Source organism: Pantherophis guttatus, chromosome 6 (genome assembly GCF_059756535.1).
Source record: "Pantherophis guttatus breed Tessera chromosome 6, ASM5975653v1, whole genome shotgun sequence".
In the NCBI taxonomy this organism is placed as follows: Eukaryota; Metazoa; Chordata; class Lepidosauria; order Squamata; family Colubridae; genus Pantherophis; species Pantherophis guttatus.
In genome coordinates, this window is record NC_142068.1 from 9,804,730 (window position 1) to 9,823,172 (window position 18,443).

The 18,443-nt window shown below is 43.0% G+C and overlaps 1 long non-coding RNA gene across 1 annotated transcript in view; it reads left to right on the top strand.

Annotated features, from left to right (window-relative positions):
• The first annotated feature begins 4,706 nt into the window (after positions 1 to 4,706).
• Positions 4,707 to 18,443, top strand: part of LOC148113036 (uncharacterized) — a 38,780-nt gene continuing 25,043 nt past the window's right edge. Inside the window, exon 1 of the long non-coding RNA XR_015728563.1 lies at positions 4,707 to 5,075. This is a non-coding gene — a long non-coding RNA (uncharacterized LOC148113036). The remainder of the gene's footprint in view (positions 5,076 to 18,443) is intronic.

The following is an 18,443-nucleotide window of genomic DNA, read 5'->3' on the forward strand; positions in this document are numbered from 1 at the left end:
AACCGGACCGCCTTTTTTAATGTGCATTTTTATTTATGTATCTTATTTATGAGATTTTTATCCTGCCGTTATCACATTCTAAGTAACACAAGGCAGCAAACATAGGTAATATTCTTTCCTCCTCCTATTTTCCACACAACAACAACAATCTTGTGAGGTGGGTTAGGCTGAGAGAAAGAAACTGGCCCAGAGGCAGCCAGCCGGCTTTCATGCTTAAGGTGGGACTAGAACTCACAATCTCTTGGTGATTGGCCCAAAGTCAACCAACTGGCTTTCATGCCTAAGGCGGGACTAGAACTCACAATCTCCTGGTGATTGGCCCAAAGTCAACCAGCTGGCTTTCATGCCTAAGGCGGGACTAGAACTCACAATCTCCTGGTGATTGGCCCAAAGTCAACCAGCTGGCTTTCATGCTTAAGGCGGGACTAGAACTCACAATCTCCTGGTGATTGGCCCAAAGTCAACCAGCTGGCTTTCATGCCTAAGGCGGGACTAGAACTCACAATCTCCTGGTGATTGGCCGAAAATCAACCAGCTGGCTTTCATGCCTAAGGCGGGACTAGAACTCACAATCTCCTGGTGATTGGCCCAAAGTCAACCAACTGGCTTTCATGCCTAAGGCGGGACTAGAACTCACAATCTCCTGGTGATTGGCCCAAAGTCAACCAACTGGCTTTCATGCTTAAGGTGGGACTAGAACTCACAATCTCCTGGTGATTGGCCCAAAGTCAACCAGCTGGCTTTCATGCCTAAGGCGGGACTAGAACTCACAATCTCCTGGTGATTGGCCCAAAGTCAACCAACTGGCTTTCATGCCTAAGGCGGGACTAGAACTCACAATCTCCTGGTGATTGGCCCAAAGTCAACCAGCTGGCTTTCATGCTTAAGGTGGGACTAGAACTCACAATCTCCTGGTGATTAGCCCAAAGTCAACCAGCTGGCTTTCATGCTTAAGGCGGGACTAGAACTCACAATCTCCTGGTGATTGGCCCAAAATCAACCAGCTGGCTTTCATGCCTAAGGCGGGACTAGAACTCACAATCTCCTGGTGATTGGCCCAAAGTCAACCAGCTGGCTTTCATGCCTAAGGCGGGACTAGAACTCACAATCTCCTGGTGATTGGCCCAAAGTCAACCAACTGGCTTTCATGCCTAAGGCGGGACTAGAACTCACAATCTCCTGGTGATTGGCCCAAAGTCAACCAGCTGGCTTTCATGCCTAAGGCGGGACTAGAACTCACAGTCTCCTGGATTCCAAGCCAGTGCCTTAACCAATGCACCAAATTTTCACCATCTTGACTTTTTTTTGACACACGCACACCTTTTCCAACCCTGCAGCTAGGGATTCTAAAACTGGCTTTTCCCACCCCGCCTTTCTAAGATGTTTTTTTTTTTTAAAAGCAAGAAGGGGGAATGTGCCAGATATATTACATTTCTGGGACAAAGGAGGGAATAAAGATGGAACGGAAGAAGAATGATTACGTAACCAAAGAGAATGACATCGAGCTGAACTGGCAGGTTGGAAGTTTTAAACGTGGAGCTGCTCAGTCCAGATTTCCACATCTACAGTCGCTGGTGGTGAAGAATCTCCTTCCACAAGGTTTCCCATGTCAGTTCACACTCTGAATTATTTGATCCAATGCTCGGCCTCACAGCAGAGATAGGAGATGCGCCATCTGCGCATTCTCAGGGCAGGACTGAGAAGGTCGGCGCCATTCATCTTCCCTTCTAGGCTTCTCAGTCTTTTTTCTCCTGCCCCAGGAGGTCCAAAAGCTGAAGTGACATGCCAGCCCTCCCAATTTTTAATCAGAAATGCGTATATCTCCCCATCTAGACGGGGAATTGAGGGCCAACCTCCCATCTTGGTCTGCTTCTTCTCAACAAGGATAAAGAAGCCAGGTGGTCTCCAGGTGGACCCTAACTCATCTTCTTGCATCTTACGCACAGATCGTATTTTATCTCATGGCACCTGCCGTTATTGTTATTATTTATCTTTGTTGCAGCTTCCCTGGTGCTCTGGGCCCTTTGCAGACAAGGTGTAAATTATGAGGAGAAGTTTCAACTTTCCCTCATGAGCAGAAAGCAATGGCCTGCCTTTGCTTTTTTGCAATGTTTCCATCCCGTATTTTCTCTTCTCGGTCTCTAAATTTTTCCACACGCTCTACATGAATCAAAGAAAATGTTTCCCATTAGCTTTGTTTATCCCCCTTCTCTGGGCCTTTTTATCCCATTCCATAACACATGGATATATCCAGTTCCTACATTAATCTCATACTTTTGGGTAGAATCCCTGCGGCCTCTTTATGGTTAGTGCAACCCAATAAAAATCCATGTGCTGGTAATTGCTCTAAGCATCTCTTAAATATATGTTGGATAAAGACATTACAAGCCTCAAGCAGCCTCCTCTACTAGTAACTACAAGAACTCAATGTGCTTAACCCCTTCAGTTTGACTTCCAACTACATCCACACAACATGCTGACCCTAACTAAGATTAAACTGGGTTGTATCTGGGGAGAACTGGCTTAATACGTTTGGTGAATTCAGCCAGGTGAGTTAATGTATGTAAATCGTTAGTGTTTGATTAATGTATGTACAGCTAGTCCTCGACTTATGACAATTGAGCCCAAAATGTCTGTTGCTAAGTGAAACATTTGTTAAGTGAACTTTGCCCCATTTTACAACCTTTCTTGCCACAGTTGTTAAGTGAACCATTGCAGTTGTTCGATTAGTAACATGGTTGTTAAGTGAATATGACTTCTCCGTTGACTTGGCTTGTCAGAAGGTTGAAAAAGTCAATCACACAACTCTGGGACACTGCACCTGTCATTAAATATGAACCAATTGCCAAGCATCTGAATTTTGATCATATGATCACAGGGATGCTGCAACAGTTGTAAGTGTGAAAAACAGCCGTAAGTCACTTTTTTCAGTGCCATTGCAACTTTGAACAGTCACTAAATGAATACTAGGTTGAGGACTACCTGTATGGACCAGTTCAATCCTGCTGAGCTTTCTTCAAGATCTGCCGAAGCTAGTTATTGATATCTGACCTCTAACCAAAGTAATTTCACAACTCCCTCAAATATAAAGCCATCGCTTCCGAGATCACTGTTTCTCAGCCTTGGTGTAGAAAGTCAGCACCCACCCACCCTCCTAGAGAATGAAACATTTTGGGGGATATTAAAAAGACAAGATAGAATATTTCCCCTAAAGGAGAAATGGGAAAAAAATTTAAGGGAGGCAGAAACCAGCCCCAGTCACCCTGCCCCAAGCAGAAACTAAGGAGTCCAGCTTTTAGAAATTCAGATTTGGTAATCCATTCAGAAAGACTGGGTCAGACAGAAACTCCAGATAAGCAACACAATTAGGAAAGCCAAAAGTTGACAAGATTAGCTGAGACAAACACCTAGGATTTGCATTTCCTCTTTTGCCTATAGAGCCAGCCATGACGCCTACATGACTTCATAGGAATCAAGAAGATATTAAAAAACCCACCCAGTCTCAACTCCATTTTGTTAACTGTCCCAGAACTGCAGTCTCTCTCTCTCTCTCTCTCTATCTATCTCTCTCTCTCTCTCTCTCTCTCTCTCTTTCTCTGTGTGTATGTGTCTGTGTCTCTGTGTGTGTCTCTGTGTGTGTGTGTGTGTGTGTTGGTTCTGTTCATCAATAAATGGACCTTTCTTTCTTAAGCAGACTCAATTTTCTTCCCAGCTTGGAACTGGATTTTTCTTTCAACATTGGCAACTTTATGAAAACCAGGCCTAAGATACAGTTGGAGTATGTGGACTCCAACTGACATAGCTGTATAGGGAATTCTGGGAGTTGAAGTCCACATATCTTAAAATTGCCAAGGCAGAGAAATACTGCTTCCGATCAGAGGTGGCATTCAGCAGGTTCTGACCAGTTCTGGAGAACCGGTAGCGGAAATTTTGAGTAGTTTGGAGAACCAGTAAATACCACCTCTGACTGGCCCCGCCCCCATCTATTCTCTGCCTCCCGAGTCCCAGCTGATTGGGAGGAAATGGGGATTTTGCAGTAACCTTCCCCTGGAGTGGGGAGGGACTGGAGATTTTACAGTATCCTTCCCCTGCCATGCCCACCAAGCCACGCCCACCAAGCCACACCCACAGAACCGGTAGTAGAAAATTTTGAATCCCACCACTGCTTCCGATGTTCCTATCCTACAACTTTGATCCCACAACATTAGCAACACGGCTGCAATTGATGGAATGAGCACCCCAGCATCACAATTTCCCACCACCATTTCAAACCATTACATGGCCCAGGGGCAAAGTCCTGTGAAAGAAAGACAGAGGCCTGGGATCCTTACAGTATAGTATAGTATCCTTAACTTCCACATTTTTATTTTTTTTTTGTCTTCTGCAAATTCCGCAAAGAGTTTTTTGTCTTCTGCAAATTCTTCCTCACAAACTTTGGGAATATTTCTTTTCTGCTCCTCTAAGCTACAAGCAACGATGGAATATAAGAACCGAGCATGCCTCTGGCTGAGCCTGTACATGCCAGCATTCAGAAGACGGGGTGTAAAATAATCCTGCTACTTATTATGGAACTCTGGAAGGCAGCCAAGGTCCACTAAGCCTCCTTCCTGAAAGGACACTGGACTTGCAAAACAACTGTTCCCCCAAAATCCAGACCCCAGAGTGAGGCCTTCTTTGCATCGCCTGGTTCTCCGGCTGAAATTTGTCCCAGGAAAGCAGATTCTCAAACCCAACGGATATCCATCCCATTGCATTCAGAAGGACAAAGAAAGAGATGCCCACAGACACCTTGAGTACCATCATTTCTGCTTTCCATCTAGCCTTTTCTTCCTTGGGTTTGCTCCAGCCTCTCAGCCCTCCCCTCTTCCTCTGCAAAGAATGTTGTCCATGGAAAAGTTTGGGTTTCTCCTCTTTTCCTTTCTTTAATCACTCGTAGCCTTCTGGGTTAAATAGCTCCCATATGCAACTTTTCAAATGCCATAGCCCCACATCTGTGCAAAACGATCAGCTATCCCCTCCAGACACCGGCCATTAGCAGAGATGGATGGACAGGGGACAAGACAGGGCCTGGCAAGGTAAGAAAACTTTTGAGTTTTATTTTGCTAGTTTGGCTGTTGTCTTCTTGGGCAAGTCTCCCCAACACTTAATCAGTTTGGTTTCCTTGAATTCGTACATAGAGAGAGAAAGACAGAGAGACAGAGAGAGAGAGAGAGAGAGAGAGAGAGAAAGACAGAGAGACAGAGAGAGAGAGAGAGAGACAGAGACAGAGACAGAGAGACAGACAGAGAGAGACAGAGACAGAGACAGAGAGACAGAGAGAGACAGAGAGAGAGAGACAGAGAGAGAAAGACAGACAGACAGACAGACAGAGAGAGACAGAGAAAGACAGAGAGAGAGAGACAGAGAGAGAGAGAGAAAGACAGAGACACAGAGAGAGAGACAGAAAGACAGAGAGAGAGAGACAGAGAGAGAGAGAGAGAGAGAGACGGAGAGAGGGAGAGATGGAGAAAGAGAGAGATGCTTTTAAAAAACGAAAGGATAGGACTCAGTTTCCTTGGTTGGGATTTTGATTTACATGCTGACATTTAATGTCTTGTAACAGGACATGCTAGAATCAGCAGCTACCACAGAGTGATGTGGTTTCTGGCACCTTCTCTCCTGGTTTCCAGCTGTTAGCACGCATACTTCCAGCCCCTGATGGTTATTTCCCCACCACCCCACCCCGTGGGATAATTGTTTTCTTGTTTGCTTGAAAGCCACAAAGAACTCAAGCTGAGAAACAGCACCAGCTTTCTGATCCAAATCCCTTCTGTCTTGTGAACTCAGTTGGAGGTCTTCAGCAAAAGTTCTCCGCCTCCCCGTTCCTTAGTCTATATCTGCCTTGGGGATAAGGAAACTGACCCGCTTAAGGGGAATAAGTGGGGATTATAACACAAATAATGTTTGTGAAATAGGAAAGGCTGATACAATTTACAATCCCGCTCATGTGGCAAAATTGTACAGTTCAGGAAAGTTAGGAAAATTTGAGCCTTATGACATATATGACAAATTATTTAATATGTTTTTTAAATTGCTTTTAATTTTATATATGTGTTTGTTTTATTTTCTGGCTGTGCACTGCCCTGAGTCCTTCAGGAGAAGGGTGGTATAAAAATTAGATTAAATAAATAAATAAAGATAGATAGATAGATAGGTAGATAGATAGATAGATAGATAGATAGATAGATAGATAGATAGATAGATAGATAGATAGATAGATATAGGTATAGGTATAGATATAGGTATAGATATATAGATATGTATGTATGTCAAAAAATCAGGTTGATCACATGGGTGGCTGGATAGGTTGCCAATGGTGATCACATGATCCTGGAATGCTGCAGTGATCATAAATACTGTATTTTTCGGAGTATAAGACACTCCAGAATATAAGACGCACCTTAGTTTTGGGGGAGGAAAATAAGAGGAAAAAAAATCTGTGTCTGCCTACCAGCATCCATCGGTTTTTATCAGTGTCCTGTCAGTGTTTGAGACTGTTTGGAAACTGAAACAATATTTGCTGTGTGAGCAACAAGGAAGGAGGCAGCAAGGAGCCTGGGCGTGGCTTAGGTCAATTGATCTAAAGCTGCATGCTGTGCTGATTGCTGAAACTAAAACTGAAACTGAAACTCCTCTCCTCTGCTTGTGTTTTGCTTGCTTCTGCAAACTCTGACAGTCCTTGCAGAAAATAGCGAACAACCAGGTCAGCTTCAGCACACACATTATTGCAGCCTGATTCAGCATGAGCAGCTGATTGGCAGGTGGTTCAGCCTCCCGGAATACCCCCAGTCAGCTGTTCCAGGCTGCAGGGATTGCCATAGATCATTGCCTCCTCTGTGCCTCACGTTTTTGGCTACATTCGGTGTATAAGACACACCCAAATTTTCACCCTCTTTTGGGGTGTGGGGGGGAAGTGCATTGTCAACACTAAGATAAATGCATCTTGACGTGCTGACATTCATCTTATACTCCGAAAAATACATTACATGCTGGTTGCCAAGCTTCCAAAGTTTGATCATGCAACTGTAGGGATATTGTGATGGTTGTATAAGTGTTAGGACTGATCGCAAGTTACTTTTTTCAGTTCTGTTGTGACTTTGAATGGTCATTAAACAAATAGTTGTAAATCGAGGACTATTTGTATCCATTTATTCCTATTCGTTTTCATAAATAGGAAGCGGTGAAGGACTATTTTCTCCCTTACTTCCTCTTTTACTGCTTCAGGTATAATGGGCTAGGCATTGCCAAATTTTAATCTTTTTTCCTCATTTTAACTTATCTCCACATACTAGAATTTCTCCTCATACTAGAATTTCCCTTCATACTAGAATTTCTCCTCATACTAGAATTTCTCCTCATACTAGAATTTCCCTTCATACTAGAATTTCTCCTCATACTAGAATTTCTCCTCATACTAGAATTTCTCCTCATACTAGAATTTGCTCTCAAGCATGGAATGGGACAACTCGCCACAGACAACTCACTGCGAGACAACTCACCGTAGAACAATTCAACAAATACAAAAGTTAAATTAATTTCAACAGAACTGTGGCCAATAATCATAAAGTAAAGAGAGTCACTCCAGAAATACAAGAGTTACAATAATTTTGATGAAAACACGGCCCCCAATAATAAAAGTAACAGATGTAATTAATACAGCATTGAATTGTCCCATGTTGAGTTGGCTGTGGAGAGTTGGCTGCAGAGAGCTCGCCATGGCGAGTTGTCCTATTTCAAATCTTGATTGTCAGCGTACAACGTATGTACAATACGTTGTACGCTGTATGTTGTATGTATGTATGTACGTTGTATGTACAAAGGAGGTGAAAGGGACAGAGAAAGTTGTGGTTTCATGGGAGAAAGACAGCCTGCATGATGTATCCTTAGATCTGTGAGTTGGCAGTTTGCAAAGGAGTCTAGCTTTCCGCTACATTGGAGAGGCTGTGCCCAGCTCTTAAACATCCCTTCCAGCAGCAGATAATCTCCAGATGCCTTAAAAAGCCATTTTCCTTGCTGCTATGCGCGAAGCAAAAGTTTTTGTTCCCCTGCCTGCTTCTGCTTTCCTAGTAAAGACATGGCTGGAGTCTAAATTAGAAACACAGCTTGCCAGAATGTTTGACAACACCGAGCGCAGTTGGCAGCATGCCAGATTCCCGTCGTCCTTTATTTTTTTTCTCCTAACGGGGTTCTATCCAAGTTGACATCAGAATCAATTTGCGATCCCACAAGGAAGAAAAAAAAAATGGTGAAGAGCAGCACCTATGGGAAGGCTAGAAAAAAAATGGCCCAAGAGGAGAAGATGCTGTGCAACATTTTTTAAAAAAAAGTTTTGATTTTGATTCCTGCGTTTATAGAGCCGTGGTGGTACAGTGGTTAGAATGCAGTATTGCAGGCTAATTCTGCTCACTGCTGGGAGTTCGATCCTCACTGGCTCAAGATTGGCTCAGCCTTCCATCCTTCCGAGGTCGGTATAATGAGGACCCAGATTGTTGGGGGCAAATATGCTGACTCTGTAAACCGCCTAGAGAAGACTGTAAAGCACTGTGAAGCGGTATATAAGTCTAAGTGCTATTGCTATTTTCTAAGCACCACAACTAACTGTCAAAGGTAGTTATGAAGAAAATTGGGAGTCAGGCCAGAGGAAGACAAATTGCAGACCAGGGATGTTGAAAAGGTTATGCTGGTGGTTGGGCGTATACCACCAGTATCTTTTCCTTTTATTTTCTTTATTTAGATTCTAGATTTTTTTTTTTTGATAAGTAACATATAAGACTCTTTCCTCCCTCATCCTATTTTCCCCACAAAAACAATCCTGTGAGGTGGCTTGGGCTGAGAGAAAGTGTTTGACTCAAAGTTCCCCTGCCAATTTTCATGCTTTAGGTGGGACTAGAACTCACAGTCTCCTAGTAATTGGCTCTAAATCACCCAGCTGGCTTTTGTGCCTAAGGCGGGACTAAAATTCAGTCTCCTGGTGATTGGCCAAAGTCACCCAGCTGGCTTTTGCGCCTAAGGCGGGAATAGAATTCACAGTCTCTTGGTGATTGGCCGAAGTCACCCAGCTGGCTCTTGTGCCTAAGGCGGGACTAGAATTCACAGTCTCTTGGTGATTGGCCGAAGTCACCCAGCTGGCTCTTGTGCCTAAGGCGGGACTAGAATTCACAGTCTCTTGGTGATTGGCCGAAGTCACCCAGCTGGCTCTTGTGCCTAAGGCGGGAATAGAATTCACAGTCTCTTGGTGATTGGCCGAAGTCACCCAGCTGGCTCTTGTGCCTAAGGCGGGACTAGAATTCACAGTCTCCTGGTGATTGGGCAAAGTCACCCAGCTGGCTTTTGCGCCTAAGGCGGGAATAGAATTCACAGTCTCTTGGTGATTGGCTGAAGTCACCCAGCTGGCTTTTGCGCCTAAGGCGGGAATAGAATTCACAGTCTCTTGGTGATTGGCCGAAGTCACCCAGCTGGCTTTTGCGCCTAAGGCGGGACTAGAATTCACAGTCTCTTGGTGATTGGCTGAAGTCACCTAGCTGGCTTTTGCGCCTAAGGCGGGACTAGAATTCACAGTCTCTTGGTGATTGGCCGAAGTCACCCAGCTGGCTTTTGTGCCTAAGGTGGGACTAGAACTCACAGTCTCCTGGTTTCTACACTAGTGCCTTAATTACTAGACCCATGCATGCAATGGGGGTTAAAGAGGGAGGGCTTTAAAAATATAGAGATAGATGCGATTTGGATGTTTTGACCCCCTACAAAAGGACCATGATGAAAGGAGCTACAATTCACTGCTTTCACTTCAGATCCTTTCTGAGATTCTGTGTCCGCCATTACCAGCTTCTGGAGAAAATTCCATATTTATTACATTTTTATTTATAATGTATTACATTTTTCGCTGCATTATATATTTTATAATTTTATTACCTTTTTATATAGTATTACATTTTCACTGCATTATTGTATCTTATAATTTTATTACATTTTTATTTATATTGTATTACGTTTTTATTTGTACTGTATTACATTTTTATTCCATTAAATGGAATTTTAAAAATCCATTTTTATGACAAAATTACTTAAATGTTGCAAGAGGAGCAGGGACGGAAGATCACACTAAGGTTAACTTTTCCACAGGGCTTTAAATAAAGAAGAGCATGGAGGCAGCATTTTATCCATTTTCCTCTAAAAGAGGGGGCAAATTCACAGGTGATACAAGTTCCCTTAAAACCAGAGGGAAATAGTCAACCAAATACTGCAGATAATGGAATCCTATGTACAGGTAGTCCTCGACTTACAGCCATTCATTTAGTGATTATTTGAAGTTACAACATCACCGAAAAAGTGACTTCTGAACTATTTTCACACTTACGGCCACTGCAGCGTCCCATCACATGATCAGAGTTTGGAGGCTTGGCAACTGGCATGTATTTGTGACGGAACCAGTGTCCTGGGGTCACGTGATCAAGTTTTGCAACCTTCTAACTAGTAAAGCCTTCAAAAACTAGGTGTGCTCCATCACTGGAGATTTTTAAGAAAAGATTAAAAAGTCACTTATCTGAAATAGTATAGGTTCTCCTGCTTGAGCAGCGGGCTGGACTAGTAGACCTCCAAGGTCCCTTCCATCTTCTCTTCTCTTCTCTTCTACTCTACTCTACTCTACTCTACTCTACTCTACTCTACTCTACTCTACTCTACTCTACTCTATTCTATTCTCTATTCTATTCTATTCTATTCTCAATGGGGAAGCTAGATCCACTTAATAGCTGTGATACTAACTTAATAACATCACTCATTCACTTAACAACTGTGGCAAGGAAGATAATAAAATGGAGCAAAATTCACTTAACAACTGTCTCACTTAGTAACAGAAATGTTGGGCTTAATTGTGGTCATAACTCAAGAACTACCTGTACCTATGGAATAGAATAGTCCATACACAAACTGCCACTGCAAAATAGACGACTTTATTCTGGTTGTTTGGTTGTTACTTGTAGTTAGATTTTTCAAGGTTTAGGTCCTTTTCATAATGTGTTTTTCTTTTCTACGACTTTGATTTTCATGCATTTACCATTAATTGTCCTAAATTGATATATATCTTTTGAAGGTACACTGTGATAGCCTTGGTGAGGATTGGACTAGGGGAAATAGTTAACATTTAATTCCATCCATTTTTACAGATTTTAAAAAAATCTAAATTTTGTACAATCAATCAGTTGTTAGCAGTTTTCCTTAAATATAAAATTTTGCATTCTACTTCCCCAGTTATAGTCCAGAATGTGGCCACGTGGGTGATTATGGGAGCATCATGGCACTCCCATGTAACACCTCTCCTGCGTGAGCTGCACTGGCTCCCAGTGGTCCTCTGGGTGCGATTCAAGGTGTTGGTGACCACCTTTAGAGCGCTCCATGGCTTAGGGCCTGGATATTTACAGGACTGCCTTCTGCCACCGAGAGCCTCCCACCGGCCAGTACGCTCCCACAGAGAGGGACTCCTCCGGGTGCCGTCGGCCAAACAATGCAGACTGGCAGCCCCCAGGGGGAGAGCTTTCTCTGTGGGAGCACCTGCCCTCTGGAACGAGCTCCCCCCGGAGATACGGACAATTCCGGACTTACGTACTTTCCGTCGGGCCCTCAAAACCTTTTTATTTCATCAAGTCGGGCTGGCCTAATCTCTCCAATTGTATATTTTAATTTGGATTTTTAATGGAGGATTTTAACTGTCGGGCCAAAATGTTTAATTTATTTTTAAATTGTTTTTAAATTTTGTATTTGATGTTTTTTACTTCTGGCTGTTCACCGCCCTGAGTCCTGTCAGAGCTGAAGAAGCTTCTTGGATGAGAAGTGAAACCTCTTCAAAAGAAAAGGCAGTCCAATTGCCTCCTGAAAAAGCACCTTTGGGACAACCATGACTTGGATGACTGAGAATCTCTATAGATTCCCAAGGTTGAGAAACACTACTAGTTCCATCTACTACTTTGATATACTACTTTGATATTCTACTTTGATGTAGAAGCTTGATATTAACCGTGTCCACCACATTTACTTCAGATGACTGTATTTGCATCTTCTCTCTGACCCCAATCAAACCCCAAGGAGCTTTCCTTGCATATAAAAAGGGAAAAGGAGATTGAAATGGAAGAAGAAATTCTATAGTTCCATTGTCCTGTTCTCTAGCTTTAGAAATATGAATAAGGAAATCTACCTCTCATCCTTTGGGAGATAGTTCAATTTCCCAGGACATAAGTAGAATCAAAGTGTACTATAAAAAGAAGGAAAATGTAAAACAAAACAAAAAATTACACAGTGCAAAGAAGGTAAAAATGTAGAACTGGTAAACCTACAGATCACAGCTTAAAAGGCTGTGTATAAAATATAATTTCAGTCAGAGACAAGATAATGCTGGTTTGCCCTGAATTCAAAGAAATTCAGCTGTTGGGGCTCCAAATTGCATGAAGATTCTCAATTCTGGAAGTTTTTAAGAAGAGATTGGATAACCATTTGTCTGAAGTAGTGTAGGGTATCCTGCCTAAGCAGGAGGTTGGACTAGAAGACCTCCAAAGTCCCTTCCAACTCTTCTATTCTATTCTATTCTATTCTATTCTATTCTATTCTATTCTATTCTATTCTATTCTATTCCATTCCATTCCATTCCATTCCATTCCATTCCACTCCACTCCACTCCACTCCACTCTTATATTTTTTACTGAAAATATCCAAGACCTAACATTAGACTTCAAACATCTGAAATCAGGAATTCATAATTCCTAGCTAAACATGCTACCTCTTAAGATGACTCAATGACTAAAGCTAAAGTCCACTGCTTGCTTTCTGGGACACTTCCAACTTCCTGTAAATTTTTTACAAGGAGTCTCAGAGCACCTTTCTCGGCCAACACGTTTTTATTAAAAGGCCTAAACTTTCATCAGCTGTAGCTCACAAAGGTTTATGGCTTTTAATAAAATTTTGCTAGTTAGAAAAGGTGCTAGCAGATTCTTTCTGCCTTTTTTGCTACTCCTCATGCTCTCCTCCTACAATATAGATGTTGAGATTTTGATTATTTTTTTTTTCTCCTTTTTCTGAGCTCTGATTGACACCCTTTCAAACTTTTTTTTTCTCTAGCAGAAATAGGGAAGTCTGGGTTTGATCTCCCTGCCTGAATTAGACAGAGCCTTATTTCCTTCCTTCCTTCCTTCCTTCCTTCCTTCCTTCCTTCCTTCCTTCCTTCCTTCCTTCTCCCCATCCCCTCCTTCCCTTTCCCTTTCCTCCTTCCTTCCTTCCTTCTCCCCATCCCCTCCTTCCCTTTCCCTTTCCTCCTTCCTTCCTTCCTTCTCCCCGTCCCCTCCTTCCCTTTCCCTTTCCTCCTTCCTTCCTTCCTTCCTTCTCCCCATCCCCTCCTTCCCTTTCCCTTTCCTCCTTCCTTCCTTCCTTCCTTCTCCCCGTCCCCTCCTTCCCTTTCCCTTTCCACCTTCCTTCCTTCCTTCCTTCTCCCTGTCCCCTCCTTCCCTTTCCCTTTCCTTCTTCCTTCCTTCCTTCTCCCCATCCCCTCCTTCCCTTTCCCTCCCTTCCTTCCTTCCTTCCTTCCTTCTCCCCGTCCCCTCCTTCCCTTTCCCTTTCCTTCTTCCTTCCTTCTCCCCGTCCCCTCCTTCCCTTTCCCTTTCCACCTTCCTTCCTTCCTTCTCCCCGTCCCCTCCTTCCCTTTCCCTTCCTTCCTTCCTTCCTTCCTTCCTTCCTTCCTTCCTTCCCTCCCTCCCTCCCTCCCTCCCTCCCTCCCTCCCTCCTTCCCAGAATACTGACCCCAATATGAATATGAATATTGGGGTCAGAGACCTTACTCATCCACTATAGCAACTTTCCTTAACTTATACAATTTTCGTACAAAATGTCCCCAAATATACATTCTTGGAATGCATTTTTGCCACATATATAAATATTTGGGCACCTGTTTGAATGTTGCAGGAGACACTTCTTTTCTGTGCTGCTCTGGTTGTTAAATTCCTTTTATGCTCACTGCATTCTAGGGCAGATTTCTCATAGTTGACTACTTTCAACTAACATATCTGGAGAAATGCCACTCAGAACTGTGGCAACCATACTTCACCGAGGTATGTTATACAAGTTCAAAAGGGTGAGAAAGTAAAACTGAAAAATGCATTGCTTTTCAAGATTAAAAAACCCCTTCAAAAGTTGAGAGGAGAAGGAGGAGGATTAGGCCCCCATATGCCAGCTCACAACATGGCCAAACGTATGTTTACACTTAATTTACTTCAAAGAGTAGCACTGCTAAAATTAAGGTGCATTTTATGCTTCAAAATTTTATGGGAAAAATTATCCGAAGATGTGCAAAGATGTGTTATCACAAAGCCATATTGTGAAGCATTTGTTTGAAAAAGATGGAGAAGGGCCCAGTCTTGTAAGATTTCTTTCTTCTTTTTTTTTTTCCAGCCTCATTTTGGTTTTGATTTAGTCTCTTTCAAACTTCCTCCATCCACCAATAAAACTTCTGCCTGTAAATGAACACAAGATGTCGTATAAACTGTTTCCTTTGCATAAAGTGAAGCTACGTTCCCAACAACATGAGATTTCAGTAGATCTGGGTCATTTCCTTAATGTTTTGTTTTGTTTTATTTTAAAAATCAAACCTGGAATGTTGTATGAAATTGCAGACTGGTAGAAAAGTAACTGATCCCCGTTAAGGAGGTCAGTAAGGAATCACCAGGGCTGTGAACTGTGTTGAGATGCAAATTCAGAGATATTGCGATCCGGGAAAAGGAACGCCATGTTCTTTAATCATCCATTTTTATCAAAAGGCAAGACGTAACGTGGGATATCTCCGACATGATCTTCACACGCAACCCGCTTTTTGGACAACTGTTCTCTATCAAGATGCAAGTCAACTGTTCTCCATCAAGATGCCAACCTCACCAAAGGCTGGTCTGTCTCCAGCCTCATCCAGCATCCTAGATAAGGGCAAATGAACCCTTTGCTGTGCTTCTGACCCAGAACATGTTTTCAGCCTTTCTCATTTCACAGTCTGCACCACATCCTTCGCTGGAAGGAAGCACAACCATCCATCTGATCAGAGAATCCATCTGTTATAGAGCTGTAACCTTTTGCTGGAAATGTTATGCTGGAGAGCTCTGTAAGCTGGTATTTACCGATGCTCCTGATATTATTATTATTTTTTTTGCTCCGTATTTCAGACTTTCTGCTCAGTATTTCAGTCCAGGAGCCTCTGTAAATTAATATTTAGGTAGCAATTGTGTCTTTTTTGATGGCCATTCTGGAAGGGATTAAATTCATCGATTTTTCACAGTTGCTCTTGAGAACAGCTTCGCTCTTTAAACCCCAAATTATTCCGAGGCACATCTGGCTCCACAGAACAATCAAAGTTAGTGTTGAACTGTATCCATTGGCCGGGTTCATGCAGCATGATAAACTAAGCTGGGGTTAAATACCAATAGAAGAGCCTTGGTGGCGCCTTGGTGCCAATAGGAGCCTTGGTGGCGCAGTGGACTAAGTGCTGTTAAAGTAGTACTTAGCTGCCAGCTGCCTGCAATTACTGTGAGTTCAAATCTCACCAGGCTCAAGGTTGATTCAGCCTTCCATCCTTTCGAGGTAGGTAAAATGAGGACCCGGATTGTGGAGGCAATAAGCTGACTTTGTATAAAAAAGAACACAGCTTAGGGGGGCCCGAAAGCCCTACTAAGCAGGTATATACAAAAGTATGAAGGCTATTGCTTAATGCATTGTAAGCCGCCCTGAGTCTCCGGAGAAGGACGGCATATAAATCGAACTAATAAAATAAATAAGAGAATATTTGTAACTCGGGGTCGAATTATGGAGTCCTTGGTACTCTCTGAGCTTGGTTGTTTTCTTGCAGATGTTTCATTAACCAACTAAGTAACATCATCAGTATTAGAAGGGGCTGGGGTTTGCTTTCTGATTATATACAAGTAGCTTGCTCTGTCAGTGTTAGTAGAAGTGGAACTACCCAGGTGTGGCACTAAAAAGCACATTCCCTCCCAACACTGACAGGGGTAGCCACTTGCACATAGGCAGAGAGCAACTCACTCCCTTTTAGCACTGATGATGTTACTCCCATGGGTAATCAGATGTCTGTAAGAAAACAGCCAAGCTCAGCGTGCATCAAGGACCCCACAGTGAGGTTAAATAGTTTGCTGTTTCAGATATTGTGGGAACCTAGGCATGTGTGTGTACCAGCGGGGAAATCCAAATTTTTTTACTACCGGTTCTCTGGGCGTGGCTTGGTGGGCATGGTGTGGCTTTGTGGGCATGGTTTGGTGGGCATGGCAGGGGAAAGATACTGCAAAATCTCCATTCCTTCCCCACTCCTGGAGGAAGGATATTGCAAAATCGCCATTCCCACCCCACTCCAGGGGAAGGATACTGCAAAATCCCCATTCCCTCCCCATTCCTGGGGGAAGGATATTGCAAAAGAGCCTTGGTAGTACAGTGGTCTACAGCACCCTGTTATTAAGAACAGCTGCCTGCAATTACTGCAGGTTCGAATTTCACCAGGCTCAAGGTTGACTCAGCCTTCCATCCTTTCAAAGGTAGGTGAAATGAGGACCCGGATTGTGGGGGCAATAAGCTGACTTTGTATAAATATACAAAAGGATGAAGGCTATTGCTTAGCGCATTATAAGCCGCCTTGAGTCTCCGGAGAAGGGCGGCATATAAATCAAATTAAAAAAAAAAATCTCCATTCCCACCCCACTCTGGGACCAGCCAGAGGTGGCATTTGCCAGTTCTCCAAACTACTCAAAATTTCCGCTACCGGTCCTCCAGAACCTGTCAGAACCTGCTAGATTTAAACCCCTGATGTGTACATTTCAAAAGCATGAATCCATCTGGAGCAGAGATGTCAAACTCGCGGCATCACGGCAACGTTACATGATGTATCACAGCTTTTTTTTCTCCTTTGCTAAACCTGGCATGGGCATGGCCAGCATATGACATATCTGGCCCGTGGGCCACAAGTTTGACAGTCCTGATCTGGATCAATGGCAATCAAACCAGGTTTTTATCAGGAATATTAAGAACAAGTTTGGAGGGATGCTTATGATGCTAGACTAGAGATCTGGACATCAAATCATCAACACTGTTAAATTTGCACCTCCAACAATGAGCTGATTTACTTGGGGCTAGCATGCTGGGTGAGCTCAACTATTGTGGTGTGTCGGGTTCCAGGTTTAGCCTGTTGCGTGAACCAGTTGTTGAGAAAGAAAGAGATGTTTTCAACGGTTTTAGTCTCATGCTACAAAATCAACAGTCTTGTGGCACCTTAAAAAAAAAAGTAACGCTTTTATTGTTTTAAGTTTTGTGGGTTACAGATGCTGGATTATACTCCTGAGAAAATATGATCTGTATACACAGCTGGTGAGCAAAGCAAGGAGGGGGTAGAGAAAGGATGGTAAATGGAAAGACAAGGAACATTAAGTATAAATAGCAACTTTTAACAAAATGGTATTTAGCTGTGACATGCTTGTATGAATCAGCTGTGCACCATATATCAGCTGCATTGTGCACTCTAAGCCATGGCTTCCTTGGCCACCCTTGCTTAAATTCATTTATTTCTTTCATTTAGCATATGGCATCTACATCATGCAACCACTGATATACAAGAGTAATAAAACACATTACAAGTATAAACATAAATACAATAGATGAGATAAAATATTAAATTAGGGTAAGCCGTGATAAAATTGCCATAATATGGTGCCATAGAATCGCAATGGGATAGATGCCATTGTTCAATAGCTAAGGAAGTTAACCATTCTAACCAGGGGTGAAATCCAGCAGGTTCTGACAGGTTCTGGAGAACCGGTAGCAGAAATTTTGAGTAGTTCGGAGAACCAGTAGTAGAAATTTTGACTAGTTCAGAGAACCGGCAAATGCCACCTCTGGCTGGCCCCAGAGTGGGGTGGGAATGGAGATTTTGCAGTATCCTTCCCCTGGAGTGGGGAGGGAATGGGGATTTTGCAGTATCCTTCCCTTGGAGTGGGGTGGGAATGGAGATTTTGTAGTATCCTTCCCTTGCAACGCCCACCAAGCCACGCCCATCAAGCAATACCATGCCCACCAAGCTACGCCCACAGAACCGGTAGTAAAATAATTTGGATTTCACCACTAATTCTAATTGCTTCTGTTGTGGCCATCATAAGTTCATCCCAGGTGCCTTGAAATTTCCCGAGGGAACGTTCTTGAACAATGGGTTCATTTTATGACCATCAACTTCACTTACCACTACAAAAAGGTCATCAAATTAGGTCAAGTCACATGGTGAGCCATTTTATAACATCATGATTTACAAGTACAAATTCCAGGCTCCATTATGGTCATTAGTTGAGGACTACTTGTCTGTGTACAGATTCTCCACTTAAAGAGCTTTCCCTAAT